This window comes from Echinops telfairi, unplaced genomic scaffold (genome assembly GCF_000313985.2).
Source record: "Echinops telfairi isolate 266 unplaced genomic scaffold, ASM31398v2 ScPeMD7_4225;HRSCAF=4972, whole genome shotgun sequence".
NCBI lineage: Eukaryota > Metazoa > Chordata > Mammalia > Afrosoricida > Tenrecidae > Echinops > Echinops telfairi.
This window is the reverse complement of record NW_022108124.1, coordinates 434040-450696: the sequence shown is the minus strand read 5'-3', so window position 1 is coordinate 450696 and position 16657 is coordinate 434040. Positions and strand designations below refer to the sequence as shown.

At 43.1% G+C, this 16657-nt stretch overlaps 1 protein-coding gene across 1 annotated transcript in view; it reads right to left on the bottom strand.

The window, feature by feature from the left end:
- DCUN1D1 (defective in cullin neddylation 1 domain containing 1) overlaps window positions 1–9480 on the bottom strand; it is a 53270-nt gene extending 43790 nt beyond the window's left edge. The window contains exon 1 of the mRNA XM_045295040.1: window positions 9457–9480. The gene's annotated coding sequence lies outside the window, so the exon portion shown is untranslated. The remainder of the gene's footprint in view (window positions 1–9456) is intronic.
- Window positions 9481–16657: the final 7177 nt, after the last annotated feature.

The following is a 16657-nucleotide window of genomic DNA, read 5'->3' as shown; positions in this document are numbered from 1 at the left end:
AGGGGTGGGGGGGACCGAACTGGATGGAGCAGCCGGGGTGCCACCGTGGAGATTATTGGGACGCGAGATCTGCACAGCCACCTTGCCCCGTCCTTACAAATAATAATGATGACAATACCTGTACCCCGATGTGGTCTCCCTACTCCCGCCCCTCCCCTTGATAGTAACTGGACCACTTAAGGCCCCCCACGTGGACTTCTCCCTGGAGACGGTAGCATCGCCATGTTGAGCCATATGCCCTTTAGATTCTGAACGCCCAGAAATGTGTGGGCTACACACTGAATGTCCACCTCCTGAGTGACCAGGAGGGCGCGGTTTCTGGGAGGAGGACTGAGGTGTAAGGACAGATACCACGGCAAGCAGCAGTTGCAGGACCTGCTGATGGCCTTTCATTCTTCTTTCCCAGGATACATTTTGGGAAGTAACTCACAATGTCATGTGGGGTGCAAGCGGACAGTCCAGGAGTGGTCTACTCGTGGTTCTGTCTGGGGAGTATCAGGATTCAGAGAGCGTGGGCAAGAGGACACAACCAGGGCTGCCGAGGAGTAAGAAAGACTCGGTCTTCTCCCCGCCCGGATCTAAGGCTGAGCCAGCAGTTTATAAGCTTTCACTGCAGAACCAACCTGAGTAGGATCGCCGCCCTTCCAACACAGGCAATAATCTTCCAGACCAACCCTATGGCTCCACAGCTTTGAAGAGCTTACAAAAGCAACAGTTCTTTGGCAACCCCTGGGGGCCTCCTTGACACTTCCTGAAGCCAGCCACCTATTCTAGCTCCCAGGGTCCTATACCAAGGCAGATTCTTGGCCACCAAAGACCATGGCTTCTTTTTTTCCCACTTTAATGAAAATGGAGTATGTGCACACACATAAGCAAGGGCCCAAGCTCCTGGCTACGCTCGTAGGAGGCAAACAGACAGACCTGCAGGGTCAGGCTAGCTCTGTCTTAGGAAGCCATACTAAAGCTGGACCACATCTATTTGCCTGAAATGAAGACTATCACTGTATCCCTCCCCCATACTCTTTTCTACTTTACTGATGTAATGGTCCAAGGGTTTTCTTAAGCTCTTTTTCCTAATTGCCAACCCACAGGGATAGTTCTTGAGTTCTCATCCTCCTTGACCCCTTTTCTGCATTTGAACACTTCCTCTTTGCATTTCTTCTCCATCATTTTTCCTGACTCCATTTTCTTCAATATCTCCTCCTTCCTCTGAGCTCATTCACTTTTGCTTTCTTTGGTTCTTAGATAGTGGCCTTTTTTCCCAATAGATAGTGATTTTGGTTTTTTCTTAGATATTAGTTTTTTCCAGTAGAACCATCCTGGAACCTTCTTCTATATACAACTTCTGTTAGATTCTCGTGGAGATCTGGTCGTGTAGTGTTTACAAGTTGGGTTGCGAACCCAAGGTTAGCAGTTCAAAACCACCAGCCAATCTGTGGGAGAGAAACAAGGCTTTCTATCCCCATAAAGAGTTACAGTGTTGGAAACCCACAGGAGAGCGTCTGCTCTGTCCTACAGGGTCACTGTGAGTCAGGATTGACTGGCTGGCAGGAGAAAGCGGACCCATAGTCTCATTTACATTTCCACAATGCCCACTACTCCCTCTGTCTCAAGGAGTCAGCAGTCTTCGTTTCCAGATCCTCCGTGGCAGACCTAAACCCAAATTATGGATATTTGATGGCATGCACATTTAAAATGTAAACCATCTCATAAGACTCTTCTTCACCCAATCACCCAAACTAGAAATCCTTCTACCTCATTACCTTTAATCAAACCTACCAAGTCTCATCAATTTTACCTTCTAAAGACCTTTTGAATCTGCATTCTACCTTCATGACTCAACCAAGACTATCATCTCTTCTAGCCTCCCTCCCCCACTTCCCATCCTGCTCTGGGGTTATCTTTCTAAAATCTAAATCTGAATGTGTTCACAGTCTCCAAAGGAACAATAAGATGAGCCTCTTTGGTGTACAGCGGGAGAAAGATGACACTTTCTAATCCCATAAAGAGTTACAGTCTCAGAAGTCCACAGGAGCAGTTCTACCCTAGCCAATAGGGTCATTAGGAGCGGAAATTGACTCGATGACTGTGAATATGGATGGGTTTTTGTTGTTGGATTTTTGTTGTTGTTGTTGTTGCTTAGCTAGTGTCTAGACCCTTTCCTGCTAATCTTTCTACTCATCTTGCCATTACCCACCACCCTCCAACACAGATGCACTTTGTCTTTCAGTCTTAAAAAGCCAAGCCTGCATGCCCCTTCATGTCTCCTTGCTTTCCCTCATTCTGCATCCCTGGCAGGCAAGTTAGCCTGGAGAGAAGGCTCTCCATTGCCATGTACTGTTGGAGCCCATGGCACATACCAACTTACATAATCCTCACTTCGGTCCAATGAACTATGTCTTCTGGTGATGCTCATCCTATAGAGGAGAAAACTGAAGCACAGAGGTGAAAAAGCAGGCCCAAGCTTTCCTAGCTAACACCGTATATCCTCGTGTATAAGCAGAGTTTTCCAGCTCATTTTTAATGCAGTTTCTGTGGTAAAATTAGGTGCCTCGGCTGATATTCGGGTCAGCTTATTCTCGGGTATATATGGTAAGTGGCAGAGCTGGGATTTAAACTATGGCGCCTGTTCTCTAAACTACCACGTTAGATTTCCTACCAAAACCTGAAGAGTCCACTCCAAGACCATCTTCCCTGTGACAAGTATGCTTCCTCTCCTGTCCTTCTATAGCACTCTGTATACACGGTGATTACTTATGGCAGAGGTGCCCAAACTTGTTTAGCCCAATGCCCCTTATCAGGCAAAAATAAATTACTCAGCACACCACCTTACCAGCAATCAATAACTTTTGTACTGCAGCCCATAATCCAGGATGAAGTGTAGCGATCTACTTTTGCAGCCCCCCTGATCATTCTAGTGACCCCCCAGGGGACAGTATCATCCACTTTGGGCAACACTGATTATGACGCCATGTGGCTATGATTGGCCTGTGCGACCTCCCTGCCAGCCTGTGTGCTCCTCTAGGCTAAACACCAAGTGCATACATCGCTAAGGTTTCAGTGTCAAATGAGAGCCTGATAGAATGAACTGCATGGTAAAAGTTGGTTGAATACAGAAAGAATATACCCATCAGTGGCTGTTTGTCAGTTTCAGACTGCACCTATATGATTTGCGATGGTACTAGAATGCCTGCCCTCCTCGAGAGATCTTTGTAACACAAGTTGTCAAGTTACCCTCTAGTCAGTCCCACCTTACGTACAACAGCCCTACACCTGTTATGTTTGTTGCAGCCACTGTGCCATCCCATCTTGTTGAGGGTCTTCTCTTTCCACTGACCCTCCTCTTTCCTGAGCACGTCCTTCTCCGGGGACTGGAGATCTTTCCTCACAACCTGTCTAAATTACAAGCGATGAAATCTTATCATGTCATTTCCAAGGAGCAATCTGGCTGTACTTCATCAAAACTTGATTGACATTGTTCTTCCAAAAATCCATTCTTCTCTGGCCTTCCGTAATCCTTGTCCACTTTTCACGTGCAAATGAGGTGAGTGAAAAGATCACACTTTGAGTCGGGCACACCTTAGTCCTCAAACCTTTAACGCCATAAGGAAGTTTTTCAAAGCAGATTTGTTCAATGCAACATCTGATTTCTTGACTGCTGCTTCCACGAGCATTGACTGCGGATCCAAGTAAAATGAAATCCGTGACAACTTGCAGCCCTTCTCCATTTATCATGATGTTGCTTATTGGTCCAGTGGCGAGGATTTTTGTGTTCTTTACTTGGAGCTGGTATCCATACTTCATCAGCCTTTGATGTCCAAGGCCTCTTCGCTCCCAGGAGGCAAGATTGTAACCCCGAAGGTTATTCTGATGATGCCTGATACCTGATCCCTTCGACACCTCGTGATCGCACAGGCTGGTGTGCTTCTTCCATGTGGGCTTCGTTGCTTCTGAGCTAGATGGCTGCTTGTTTACCTTCAAGCCTTTAAGACCCCAGACGCTATAGCTTTGGATAGCCGGGCACCAACACTGAAGGTTATTAATAAGCCTTCCTCCAATCCTGATACTATATTCCTCTTTGTATATGTAATCCAGCTTCTCTGATTATTTCCTCAGTGTACAGATCTAAAAAGTAGGGTGAAGGGATACAACCCTAGCACACATTGTGATAATTAGGCTTTATGTCAACTTGACCGGGGGCAGAATTCTCCTATAATGGGACCTAACATAATGTAACCAACTCCACAATTCAAATGCACCAATTCCGCTCTGCTCTCCCTTATTCAATATTCAACTTTCACATGCAAATGGGAACTACCACAGCTTGGCTCAGGCGCACCTGAGTCCTCCAGGTAGCCCCTCTGCTTTTTATCCCTCTCGTGCAGATTTGCCCAATGCAAATCTGTCCTTTGATCTCTTGCCTCCTACTTCCATAAGCATTGACTGCAATCCAAGCAAGACAAAATCCTTGTGAACTTCAGTTGTTTCTCCATTTATCATGGTGTAACCTGTTGGTTCAGTTGTGAAGATTTTGGTCTTCTTTACATTGAATTGTCATCCATACGTAAGGTGGCAATTCTACATCTTCATCGGCTTCCAGTGCTTCAAGTCCTCCTGACTTTCAGCCAACCAAGGTTACGTCAGCTGATTCTGATGCCACCTACTTCCTCATCTAATCCAGCCTCTCTGATGATTTGCTCAGCATACAGATTGAAAAAATATAGTGAGGATACAACCCTGACACACACCTTTCCTGATTTTAAGCCATGCAGTATTCTCTTGTTCTGTTTGCACAACCGGTTCTTGATCCATGTACAGTACAAGTTCCTCATGAACACAATGAAGTGTTCCGGAGTTCGCATTCTTCTCAAGGTTATTTACAGTTTATTATGATTCACATAGTCAAATGCCTTGGCCTAGTCAATGAAATGCAAGTAAACATCTTCCTGGTATTTTCTGTGTCCAGCCACGGTCTGACACCAGCAATGGTATCCTTTGTTTCACATCCTCTTCTGGACCCTCCTGAACTTCTGACAGCTCACAGTCTGTGTATTGCTGCAATCATTGTTAGGCAATCTTCAGCAAAATTTTACTTGGATGCGATATGAATGTTTTTCTATAATTTGAATATTCTGTTTGGTCACCTTTCTTTGGGATAGGTAAAAATATGGATCTCTTCCAATCAGTTGGCCAAGGAGCTATCTTCCAAATTTCCTGCCACACCTGAGTAAGTGCTTCCAGTGTTTCATCAGCCTGTTGAAACATTTCAATTGGTGTGCCGTCAATTCCTGGAGCCTTGTTTTGGGCCAATGCCTTCAGTGCAGCTTGAAGTTCTTCCTGCAGTACCGCTGGTTCTTGCTCATATTCTACCTCCTGAAACGGGGAAATGTTAATTCATTCTTTTGGATACACTGACTCTTGTGTATTATTCCCATCTTCTTTTGATGCTTCCTGCATCATTCAATATTTTGCCCATAGAATCTCAATATTGAAACTCTAGGATTGAATTTTTTTTCTTGAGTTCTTTCAGTGTCAGATCTGCTGAGCATGTTCTTCTTTTTGGCTTTCTATCTCTATGTCTTTCCACAGTTCATTATAATATTTGACTTTGTCTTCTCGAGTTGCCCTTGGAAATTGTTGCTTCGGCTCTTTGAGGTCATTATTTTTTCCATCTGCCATAGCTACTCTGTGAGTAAGGGCAAGTTTGAGTCTCTCCTCTCTGAGATCCACTTTGATCTTTCTCGCTTGTCTTTTCAGTGATCTACCTTCTTCATGAATGATGTTCCTAATGCTCTGCCACAGCCCATCAGATCTTCTGTCGGTGTTTCCTGCAGCAAATTTGTCTTTGAGGTGTCCAAAAATCAACTCATATGTTGGCTCTCATGGATTTGTTTTCATTTTTGTCAACTTCAACCTGAACTTACATATGAGCCGCTGCTGGTGTGTTCCACAAGCAGTCCCTCGCCTGGTTTTAGCTGCTGACATGGAGCTTGTCCATCGTTTCCTCAATTTGATTGTAGTCCATTGTAGTCAATTTGATTTCTCTGTTTTCCATCTGGAGTAGTCCAAGTGTATAGTCGCCATTTGTGTCATTTAAAAAGGTATCTTCAGTCGGTAATTGCTCAAATTTGTAATCCAGGTGTGTTAATTATTACTGGCATATGAATGCAAAAAAATCAAAACAAAGAGGAAGGAATGTCACTGGATATGTTCTTGGTGACAGACACGAAGCTGGAGATGGCATGATAAAGTTTTGCAAGACCAGTGATAACTTCATAGAAAATAGGGTGGAGCATTACCTCCTTAATCTAGTCATGGCCTTGATACGATGGAAAGGAAGTCTCATTGGGAATGTGGTTTACTCTTAGTGAGCTCACTTCTTCTGGTCTGGATCCTGCATCTGCCTCCCTAACCGTCCAATTCTAGGAGGTATCAGCAGGTGGCAGTATTACCTGTTGACCTTGGGTCCATCCACCTCTGCAGCCATCAGCGTGACTTGCTGACCTTGGATTCTTCTCCCTCCGTCTCTCCAAGCCTGTGGTCTTCCTGCCTTTTTTGGTTCATCAGCCCCAACAGCTCTGCCAGTCAGGCAAAGCTTCTAGCTTAACATCTGACCCACAGACTTGAATTCGACTGGACATACGCACTTTTATAACTGTATGAGCCTCTTTCTTGATGTAACTGTCTTTCTTTACATACACATGTAAGTGTCACTAGTTTGGTTTTCTCTAGAGAACCCAGAGTAACCCCCACATTTCTGGTATTAAACCATACAATAATCCCTTGTTCCATCCCAGTGACTGGCTCTCGTGTCTGTGTAAGTTCTGCTCAGGCACAGTGAAGTGCTACGGAATTCCCAGTTATCACTACGTTATCTGTATTTTGTTATGATCCACAGAATCAAAGCCAATAGAGCACAAGTAAACACCTTGTGGTATTCTCTGCTTTCAGTCAAGAGCTATCTGATGCAACAATGATATTCCTTGTTCTGCATCCTCTTCAAAATCCAACTTGACCTCATGGCAGCTCCCTGCCAATGAACTGCCACCACCGTTTTTAATGATCTTCCGCAAAAATGTACTTGCATGTGACATTAATGATATTGTTAGTTGATGCCTGTGTACCAGTGGGTGCCTGTTCTTTGGAATGGGTACAAAAAGGACCTCTTCCGATTGGTTGGCGAGGGAACTGTCTTTAAATGTCTTTGCAAAGATGAATGAGCACCTGCAGCATGGCATCAGGTTTGTTTGTTTCTTTTTAATTCAATTGGTGTGTTAGACCGGGTTGACTAGAGAAACAAATCCAGTGACACTCATATGTGTGTAACAGAGAGCTTTATATCAAAGAGCAATTGTATATTGAGAACACATCCCAGCCCAGTCCAGATGAAGTCCTTAAGTCCGATATTAGCCCATATGTCTGATACTAGTCCATAAATTCCTCTTTAGACTCACACAGCACTTGCAATGATGCCAAATGCAGGAAGATCACAGTGGTGCAGCCAGTGGTGGTGGAAGCATCTCAGCCCTGGTACAGGTCACCACGTGGCTCCTCTTGCTCCAGGGCTCTGGCTGCCATTAGCATGGTTCCATGTGGCTTGTTGACAGGAATGTGAGGCAGAGAGAGTGTGGCCCTCCTCCCAGGAGAAAGAGAGGACGTTCCCAGAATCCTCCTGGTGGGTGTTACCTAGTGATCTGATCGGCAGGCTAGACTCCTGTCTACATTCTGTTTATCAAGTTGACATGAAATCATGTCACTACTTCCATTGGTATTCTGCCAATTCCTGGAGCCTTGTTTTCTGCTAGTATGTACTGTGCATGGTTTGTTATACTCTGATGGCTTGTGGGTTTCTCCGATGCTAGAGCTTCTAGGCTATGGCAGACTAGGGAGAAGGAGACATGACTGGCTTGCAAAAGGGTGGCCGCTGAAAACCTTACAATAGCAGTGGAACATTATAACAGATGGTCAATGAAGATGTGGTAGCAACTGTGCCCGTTCTTGTACTTCCAACTCTAGTGCTGACTGTGATATGGAGAATCATTACTCGCATGCCCTTAGTGAGAGAAATATAATTGTCCAAATTGTCTAGATTATGTTTTACATGGAAAAAAGCCTGAAATAAAGTGTAAATTACAATATTGCACTAACTACAAGAAACATAGCCACTTACAACCATACTGCCTGGTTTTCAAGGGGTTTCAAATATTTAAGTTAAACCTTTGAGGTTGTTTTTTAAGTACAAGATTTCTAAGGATTATTTTCTATAGTGACAATGACAATACAATAAGAGTAAGATGGAAACATCTAGCTGAGATCCACTGTTTATGCGTGCACACACACATGTATTCACTGCAAACTTTAGCCACCTCCAAGTTCATTGTCATCGAATCAAGGCCGACTCATAGCAGGGTTCAAGGACTGTGTAGGTTTCCAAGACTGTAACTCTTAACGGGAGAACAAAATCCCCCGTCTTGCTCCCAAGGTGCAGCTGGTGGTTTTGACTGGCTGACCTTGCAGTGAGTAACCCAACATACAACCACTGCGCCATCAGGGCTCCCAGATAAATGAATATAGGGTATTTGTAGATTGTGTAAACTTTCAGGGTAAGTAATCCAATTATTTGGGGGGGAAAGCATAAATACTTAAAAATACTTAGTAAATATCATTTACTAAGATAAATGATATTCACTGATAAAATGGCATCGCTTTGTATAAAGAAATCCACAAGCCTAAGGAATTCATACTTTATAACCTGTCTTTTAGCAAAGAGAAAGAGCAGAAGTATTTCGAAAAGACAGACTGCTAGCATTTCAGGTAAGTCATTTCGCTAAAACTAAACCTTCAGGGTAACTATGTACACATGGGGACAGTTCAAAGACACTAGGTCAGATAGACAGCCACCGCCACCACCCTCCCACATTTGGATACAAACTCAATTTTGCTGAATATTTACATGACTGTGCTTATTGGAGCTGAGCTTACCTGTTTATAAATAATAAGATTAAATGCAGCTGACCAATACAGCATCTTTAGGTTTCAGTAAAACATGACAATTAAGCCACGCCCCACTACAATTGAGTCCATTACAACACATACAGACATGGCAGCTAGATGTAATCCATCTAGAACTATAATTATGTAAAGGGTATCCCTGAGTTCACATCAAATGCTCTGCTCAGAGTGAGGGAAGAGGCTGAAGACTCTGGGCTCTTTCATCCTTGCTAAAGCTTATCCGCGAAGCAGGCAGAATGACCACCTGGTGCCTAGGAAGGACTCTCCCCCCCCCCCCACACACACACACATTCTGAACTATTCCAAGAAGAATGCTTAGTTAGGGACAAAGGCATAAATTCAAGAAATGTCCCTGTGAGGCTGGGCACCACGGTTCCTATCACACAGAAAAGCCAGTGAAAGCGGAGTGGGTCGCCTCCTAAGTAGGAAAGTGGGAATATTCACCAGAGCCAGTCTGTCACCTCAAGGTAAATGTGGATCTGTCGATTTTAGCTGCTCCACACTCATGGTAGATGAATGTACTTGCCGGCACAGCTGGCACTGGAGGGCCAGCAATGGGAAACCATCCAAGAGCATCACTGATGATGTCACAGTGCCCACTGTGCACGCCCTTGGGTCTGCCCTGGACCTCTCTGCCAAGCCTGGCCTGGTCGGCCTCACATGAGGCCAGGTGTCTGTGATTCAGATCCACCCTGAATGGCTGTGTGAAGTTGCAAAGAGTGGATTCATTGAGACCACCGTGGCTAGATGCACAGGGAGTAGGTTAGATGATCCTGCAGGGTTTTGTATCTGGGTACAAGGGGTTGACTGTGGATGACAGAGAAAATTCTGGCACCAATTCACCACCTTGCTTGCCTGTCTTTATGAAATGGCGACAACATAAGGTGCACACACTTCTCTCACACTCAGCATTCTCCGTTACAGCAGGGAGATGGAATTGATACATTTCCATGAAGCACTAAAATCATTGGATTGCTCCTGGTTGACCCTTATGTGCTGTCCTCCAAGATCTGGGAAGGACAGCCAGTCTCAGCTGGGTTCCTCCTTTCATTCCATCCTAAGGGTATGAAATGCCTAGACCAGCACAGTCTAACAGATACAGTGTGACACACCCGTGAGCCACCTAAGCGATTGAAACGTCTCTAATAGCAACCATGTAAAAAATTAAATTACATTTAAATGCTATTTTCTTTTTAATAAGATATTTTCTTTAACCCAAGAATATTCCAAATCAAGAACGTATCAAAATATTCAACATTAAAAAAAATTGTTAGTGGAGCAGCTGCTGAGTTTGAACCGCTGGCCTTGCAGATGGTCGGCAGAGTCCAATGGCATATGCATGGTGCCACGAGGGTGCCTTACTTCATTCTTTGCACAACAAATACAAACTCACTGAGCTGATTCCAACTCACAGTGACCTCTGACTGTATCTGCAGAAGCAGACAACCTACTGACTTAAAAAAATTAAGAACCCCAAACTCGGTGACATTGGGTCGATGGTGGCTCACAGCAACCCCACGGGGCAGAACAGGACTGCCCCCGGGGAAATCCGAGACTGTAAATCTTTCCAGGAATCCACAGTCTCATCTTTCTCCTGTGGGGCAGCTGGTGGATAGGAACTGCTGACCTTGTAGTGAGCAGCTCAGCGTGTAGTTGACTACGTCACCAAGGTTCCTTTTGATACTTTAGAGCGCATCGCAATTCAGACTGGCCACAGGTCAGGTGCTCAGCAGGTACAGGTGGGCAAGTGGCTCCCATGTGGGTCAGCAGAGGCCTCGACGTTGGCTGACCTGCAGGAGCTGCTCAGCAAGTTGGTGGCATAAATATTATTACTTCCAGCAAATCAAAGCAAGCTGCAGTACACCTAAAACATTTCTGTATGACCAATATTTAGTTTTTAGAGAGTTAGAAGAGGTCAACCGAAGGAAAAACTGAGGCAGGAGGGCAATATGAATTAATCGTTTTACAAACAATAATACAATATAATAGGATTAATATAGTATAATATAAATGCCTCCTAGATGGTTTCAGTGTACTATATATAGGAAACCAGGAAAAAAAGCACTGTATAAATTTATAAATATTCATCTACATTTCTTTATATTTACATAAAATTTGCCAATAATTTTCCTGATCCTGATCATCTCAAAGTCAGGCATGATTACTACAAAAGGATTTTTCCATCAAAATTAGATATATGAAAAAACGGAAGCACATTTCATAAGCATTGTAGAGTTTTGAGTGTGTTTTTGTTGTGGGTTTTTTTTTTAAGGGCTATACAGTCAATAAGAAGATGCTATTGTATCCATTTACTGCAACCTGTCTCTTTAAAGAAATTATTTGAGATGGGCAGAAAGAAAAGTTTGGAAAAACAAGTTTCTCTGCAAAGATGATAAAGTATGAAAGAACTTAATATCAGGGTCAGGTTAGCATGCAGCACCCTGAGAGGAGGGAAGAAAAATCACACAACAACAATGAAATTATAGAAACGGTAACTTGAGATGATAGTTTTGCAAATACACATACAGAGGAGAAAAATCAAGTAAAGAACGGCATATGGAAGACCAGAGACCGAATTACAGCACTTGAGCATGAAGATAATTTGGCAAAGTTTGTTTGTTTTTTAATGATTAATTGTTGGTGGTAGCTATTAAACAGCTAAAAGTGGGAGAAAGGAAAATATTATGGTCACAGATCATCCTTTTGAAACACGATAATGAATCTCAGAGAATGGGAGGAGGTTGGTTAATTTTGATAGCTTTGGAGGGATGCTCTGGGCTGGGGAGCTGGATGGAGGGGAAGGAAGTACAAAGGTCCCTGGTTGAGTCAGATGGATGGCTGAGCCCTTGATGGAGCACAATTGGCAGATCAGGTCTGCCTGGAATGAGTAAGCCAAGGGAGGGGCTCAGAGAGAGGAGGAACGATTTTCATTCCTGATCAATAGGCTACAGCGCTCCTGAGGGACAACATTGTTGTGAAAGGTGTAATCAAACACATGCTCAGTCCGTGCAAATGTGACAGGGCTACATCCTTCAAAGGCACCTATCTGTGGGAGCGAGCCCAAGCTCTTCGCCCGCCACCCTGAACCAGCTACTTCATTTGGTTGCTTGATTTTGTGGCTGGAAGAAGTCTTAAGATGATTTTTCAAAAGAATGAATTAGTAAGCATGTGTTTAGGAGCCTTGGTGGTGTAGTGGTTACGCCTTGGGCTGCGATCCTCATGGTCGGTAGTTCGAAACTGCCTGTAGCTCCTCCAGAGAAAGACTGGGCTGCTTTCTACTTCCATAAACAGTTACAGTCTTGGAAACCCACAGGAGGTCACAATGAGTCAGCATTGACTCGATGGCAGTGAGTTTGTTTGCTTTTTTTCTTTCTCTTTTTTTGTTTATACATAGTTTTAAAACAGTTATAAAGTCCCTGAACGCTAAGGGCTCAAGTATAAAGAAAATGTTTTGAGAATGAGGAGGGGAACAAATGTATAAATGTGCTTGACACAATGTATAGATGGATGGATTGTGATAAGAGTTGTGCGAGCCCCCAATAAAATGATTTTTAAAAGGGGGGAAAAAAAGTCACTGAATGGCCTGGATGGTGGTGGTGGTGTGGTTATGCATTGGGCTGCAGTCTGCAAGGAAAGCAGTTCGAGACCACCAGCCACTCCATGGAGAAAGACAAGGTTTTCTCTATGTAAACAGTCACTGTCTCGGAAGCTCAGAGGGGCAGTTCTACCCTGTCCTACGGGGTCACAATCAGTCAGCCTGATTTGGTGGCAATGAGTTTGGTTTTTTGGACCAGCCTAAAGATGAGAGGTTCAAAGCCTCTCAATAGCCTTGGGGGGGGCGGGGAATGACCATTGTAAGGAAACCCCCTGGAGTGGCTTTGCTCTGTGATTCATGGGTGGCACCTTGAGTTCCAACCAACTGGATGACAAGGTGTTTGGTTGTTTTGGCTTTGAAATCGCTGTCATTGAATTTGTCCCCTCTAGTATGATCTATAAATTATTTGAAACTCCAATCCCTTGTCCCTTGTTGAGTTGCTATTTTGATTTTTATTTGATTTTTATTATTTTGTATAAATTACAAGGTGAAGCATGGTATCATGTTTTGAAACATCTGAAACACACCTATGTGATTAAAAGTCTCTTATTGAAAGTCATGAACTGTGTTCTAGTTTGGTCTGACTAGGAAAATGATATCTGCCATCATTCAACCTCAATTCCTCTGAAAAAGAGTTTAAAAAACTAGAGTCTTGGTTTTCCTCTAACGTCAAATCTCAATGTTCCTGAAAATTGCAATAGTAAGTGTTCTCATTCAGTCACCAGTTTAGGCATCCACTGAGCATCTGTGAGTCCGCTGCAGTATGAATGCTACGGATACAAAGGAAGAACAGCACAGTCCTCCCCTTCCTTCATCCAGCCAAGTCACTTACCCTGGAGTTCAGGGTCACGCAAAATGAAAAGAAGGGAGCTAGGAAAAGGATCTCTGGGGAGTTTGTACAATAATGATGCCCCGGGTGCTCCGGAGGACTGTGGGCTCAGCAGAGGCTGTCTGTAGCAGGAGAGTCTTTGGGTTAACCAGTTCTGTGCTTGAAATAGACTCTACTGTTTATTATCAAGATGATGCTGGCATATTTCTTACCTTTTTGGAGTCCCAGTTTTTTAGCCCATAAAACAAAGATGGTACTATATAACTCTGAGTATTGTTGTGCATATTAAATGAGACAACTACATGTGACATACATGGTAGGCGCTTGAGAAGTAGTAGCTCTTCATCCTAAAGGAGGTGCCATATGAACTGTTATCTGTAGAGTAAGATCAGTGCTCCTCAAGTTTAGGTGATCTGGTTTGTTTCAGAAGACCAAAATAATTTTAAGTGCTAAAAAAAAAATGTTTTCCCCCACCCCCTGTCTGATTGTCCCTTTAATCAAAATTAGTCTTCAAGTGGAGTGCTGAAATTATTCTTTGCTCTTGGTAGACGCAAAAATACCCAAACCAATCATGGTCATAACAAGTACTAGAGTCATATGCTAACAAAACCATGGAACCAATTTCCTCCTTTTTTGGCAATGTGTCAACACAGAGATTCTTATGGTAGTTGATGTGGCTCTGCATTTGGAAACACATTGGCCAGTAGAACCTGTTTCATGGGTGGTATAGATGTGCATGCCATGATCACATGTCTTATCTAAATCCGGAGGAGCTGTGACAAGATGGCTAAAGGCTATCCTGGAAAGTTGTTTTTGTATCCCTTCTAAATTGTTGAAGAGTAGCCAAAGGTAGCAACGCCTGCACCTTCTGTATGTTGTCAGTGAGGTAGTTTGTCACTAAGACCACTTAGGCCGTGTCTTCAATAGACAGAGAATGGGCCTAGAGGAACCTGGGAAGGTTCCCAAATGGAGGAGTGATTATATTTTGGTGGTCAAATAGTAAATAAGATACGATTGCTACTTTAAAAAATAACTTAAGGAAATGAAAAATAGTTGAACTAACTGCATAAATTGCAACTATTCAAAGTCACTCAAACAGATGTTGTCTATCCATATGACCAGCATTTTCCTAATATCAAAGCCAAAAAAAGACATTTAAGAAAATAAAATTACAAACTAATATACTTCATCAGCATAGATACAAAATTCCTTATCAAATTATTAGTGACCGGAATTCATTTTTTTAATCCACCATGATCTAGTGCCTAGGAAATCAGGTTAATTTAACAGTTCATTACTGTAATATACCATATTATCATAACCAGCCTTAAAGTGACATACACTATCGTTGTTGTTAGGTGTCACGGGGTCTGCTCCCACCCACAGATACCCTGCGCCCAACAGGATGAAACGCTACACAGTCCTGTGCCGTCCTCACACCTTTTCTTACCCCTGAGCCCACTGAGGCAGCCACTGTGTCCATCCATCTCATTGAGGGCCTTCCTCTTGTTCATTGCCCCTCCACTTCACCAAATATGATGTATTGCTCCAGGCACTGGTCTCTCCTGACTGTATGTCCGAAGTATGTAAGATGAATTCTTGCAATTCTTGCCTCTAATGAGCAGTCTGGTCTTACTTCTTCCAATACAGAGAGTGTTTTCCTTTTAGCACTCCATGTTATTTACAATTGTCTTCTCCAGCACTACAATCCAAATACATTGACTTTTCTATGGTCTTCCTTATCCAGTGTCCAACTTTCACATGCATATGATGCAATGGAAAATACCATGGCTTGGGTTGGGTGCACCTTAGTATTCAAAGCAACATCCTTGTTCTTCAGTACACTGAAGAAGTCTTGTATGGCAGATTTACCTAATGCAATACATCTTTTGATCTCTAGCCTGCTAATTCCATTTGCATTGATTGTGGATCCATGTAAGACAAAATCCTTCACAACTTCAACCTTTCCTCCATTTATCATGATATTATCTATTGGTCCCAGTTGTGAGGATTTGGGTTTTTGTTAAATTGAGTTGTAATCCATACTGAAGGCTGCAATCCTTGATCTTCATCAGCAAGTGCTTCAAATCCTCCTCACTTTCAGCAAGCAAGATTGTGTCATCCGCATACCATAGGTCATTATGGTAATAAGCCTTTCTCCAATCCTGATGCTACATTCTTCGTCATAAAATTCAGCTTCTATGATGATTTGCTCAGCATATAGATTGAACAAGTATGGTGAGAAGATATAACCCCGACACACACTTTTCCTGATTTTAAACCGAGCAGTCTCACCTTGTTCTCTTCCAGATCTGCCTCTTGATCCATGTGCAAGTTCCGCATGAGCACAATGAAGTGTTCTGGACTTCCCAGTCTCCTCAAGGTTATCTACAGTTTATTAGGCTCCACACAGTTGAATGCCTTTGCATAGTCAATGAGACACAAGTAAACATTCTTTCTGGTATTCTCTGCTTTGAGCCAAGATCCGTCTGATCACAGCAATGATATCCTTTATTCCACATCCTCTTCTGAATTGGCCTGAGCATCTGGCAGTTCCCTGTCAATGTGTGCTGTAACAATTATTGGATGGTCTTAAGCAAAATTTTACTTGTGTGCAATATCAATTATATTTTCTATAATTTGGACATTCTTTCTTTGGGATGGGCACGAATATGGATTTCTGAATCCAGTCAACTAGCCAGGTAGCTGTCTTCCAAATTTCCTGGCATAGACAAGTAAATGCTTCCAGTGCCTTGATTTCTGAAACACATCAACGGGTGTTCCATCTATTCCTGGAGCCTTTGTCTGTTTGTTTTTTCCTAATGCATCCAGTGTAGCTTGTACTTCTTCCTTCAGTATCACTGTTTCTTGCTCATATACCCCGGCTTGAAGTGTTGGGCTGTCGACTAGTTCTTTCTGGTACAGTGACTCTCTGTACTCTTTCCATCTTCTCTTGATGCTTCCTTTATCATTCAACATTTTTCCTGTAGAATCTCTCAAAACTGCAAGTAGATGCTCAAATTTTTAAATTGCATTCTTTCTATTTGAGATATGCTGAGGGTGCTCTTCCCTCGTAGGTCCTTGCACATTTCATTATAATATTTGGCTTTGTCTTCTCAAGCTGCCCTTTGAAATTTTCTATTCAGCTCCTTGACTTCATCCTTTTTCCATTTTGCTTTAGCTACTCTACATGCTATATTGGTAGAAGATTAAAAAATACG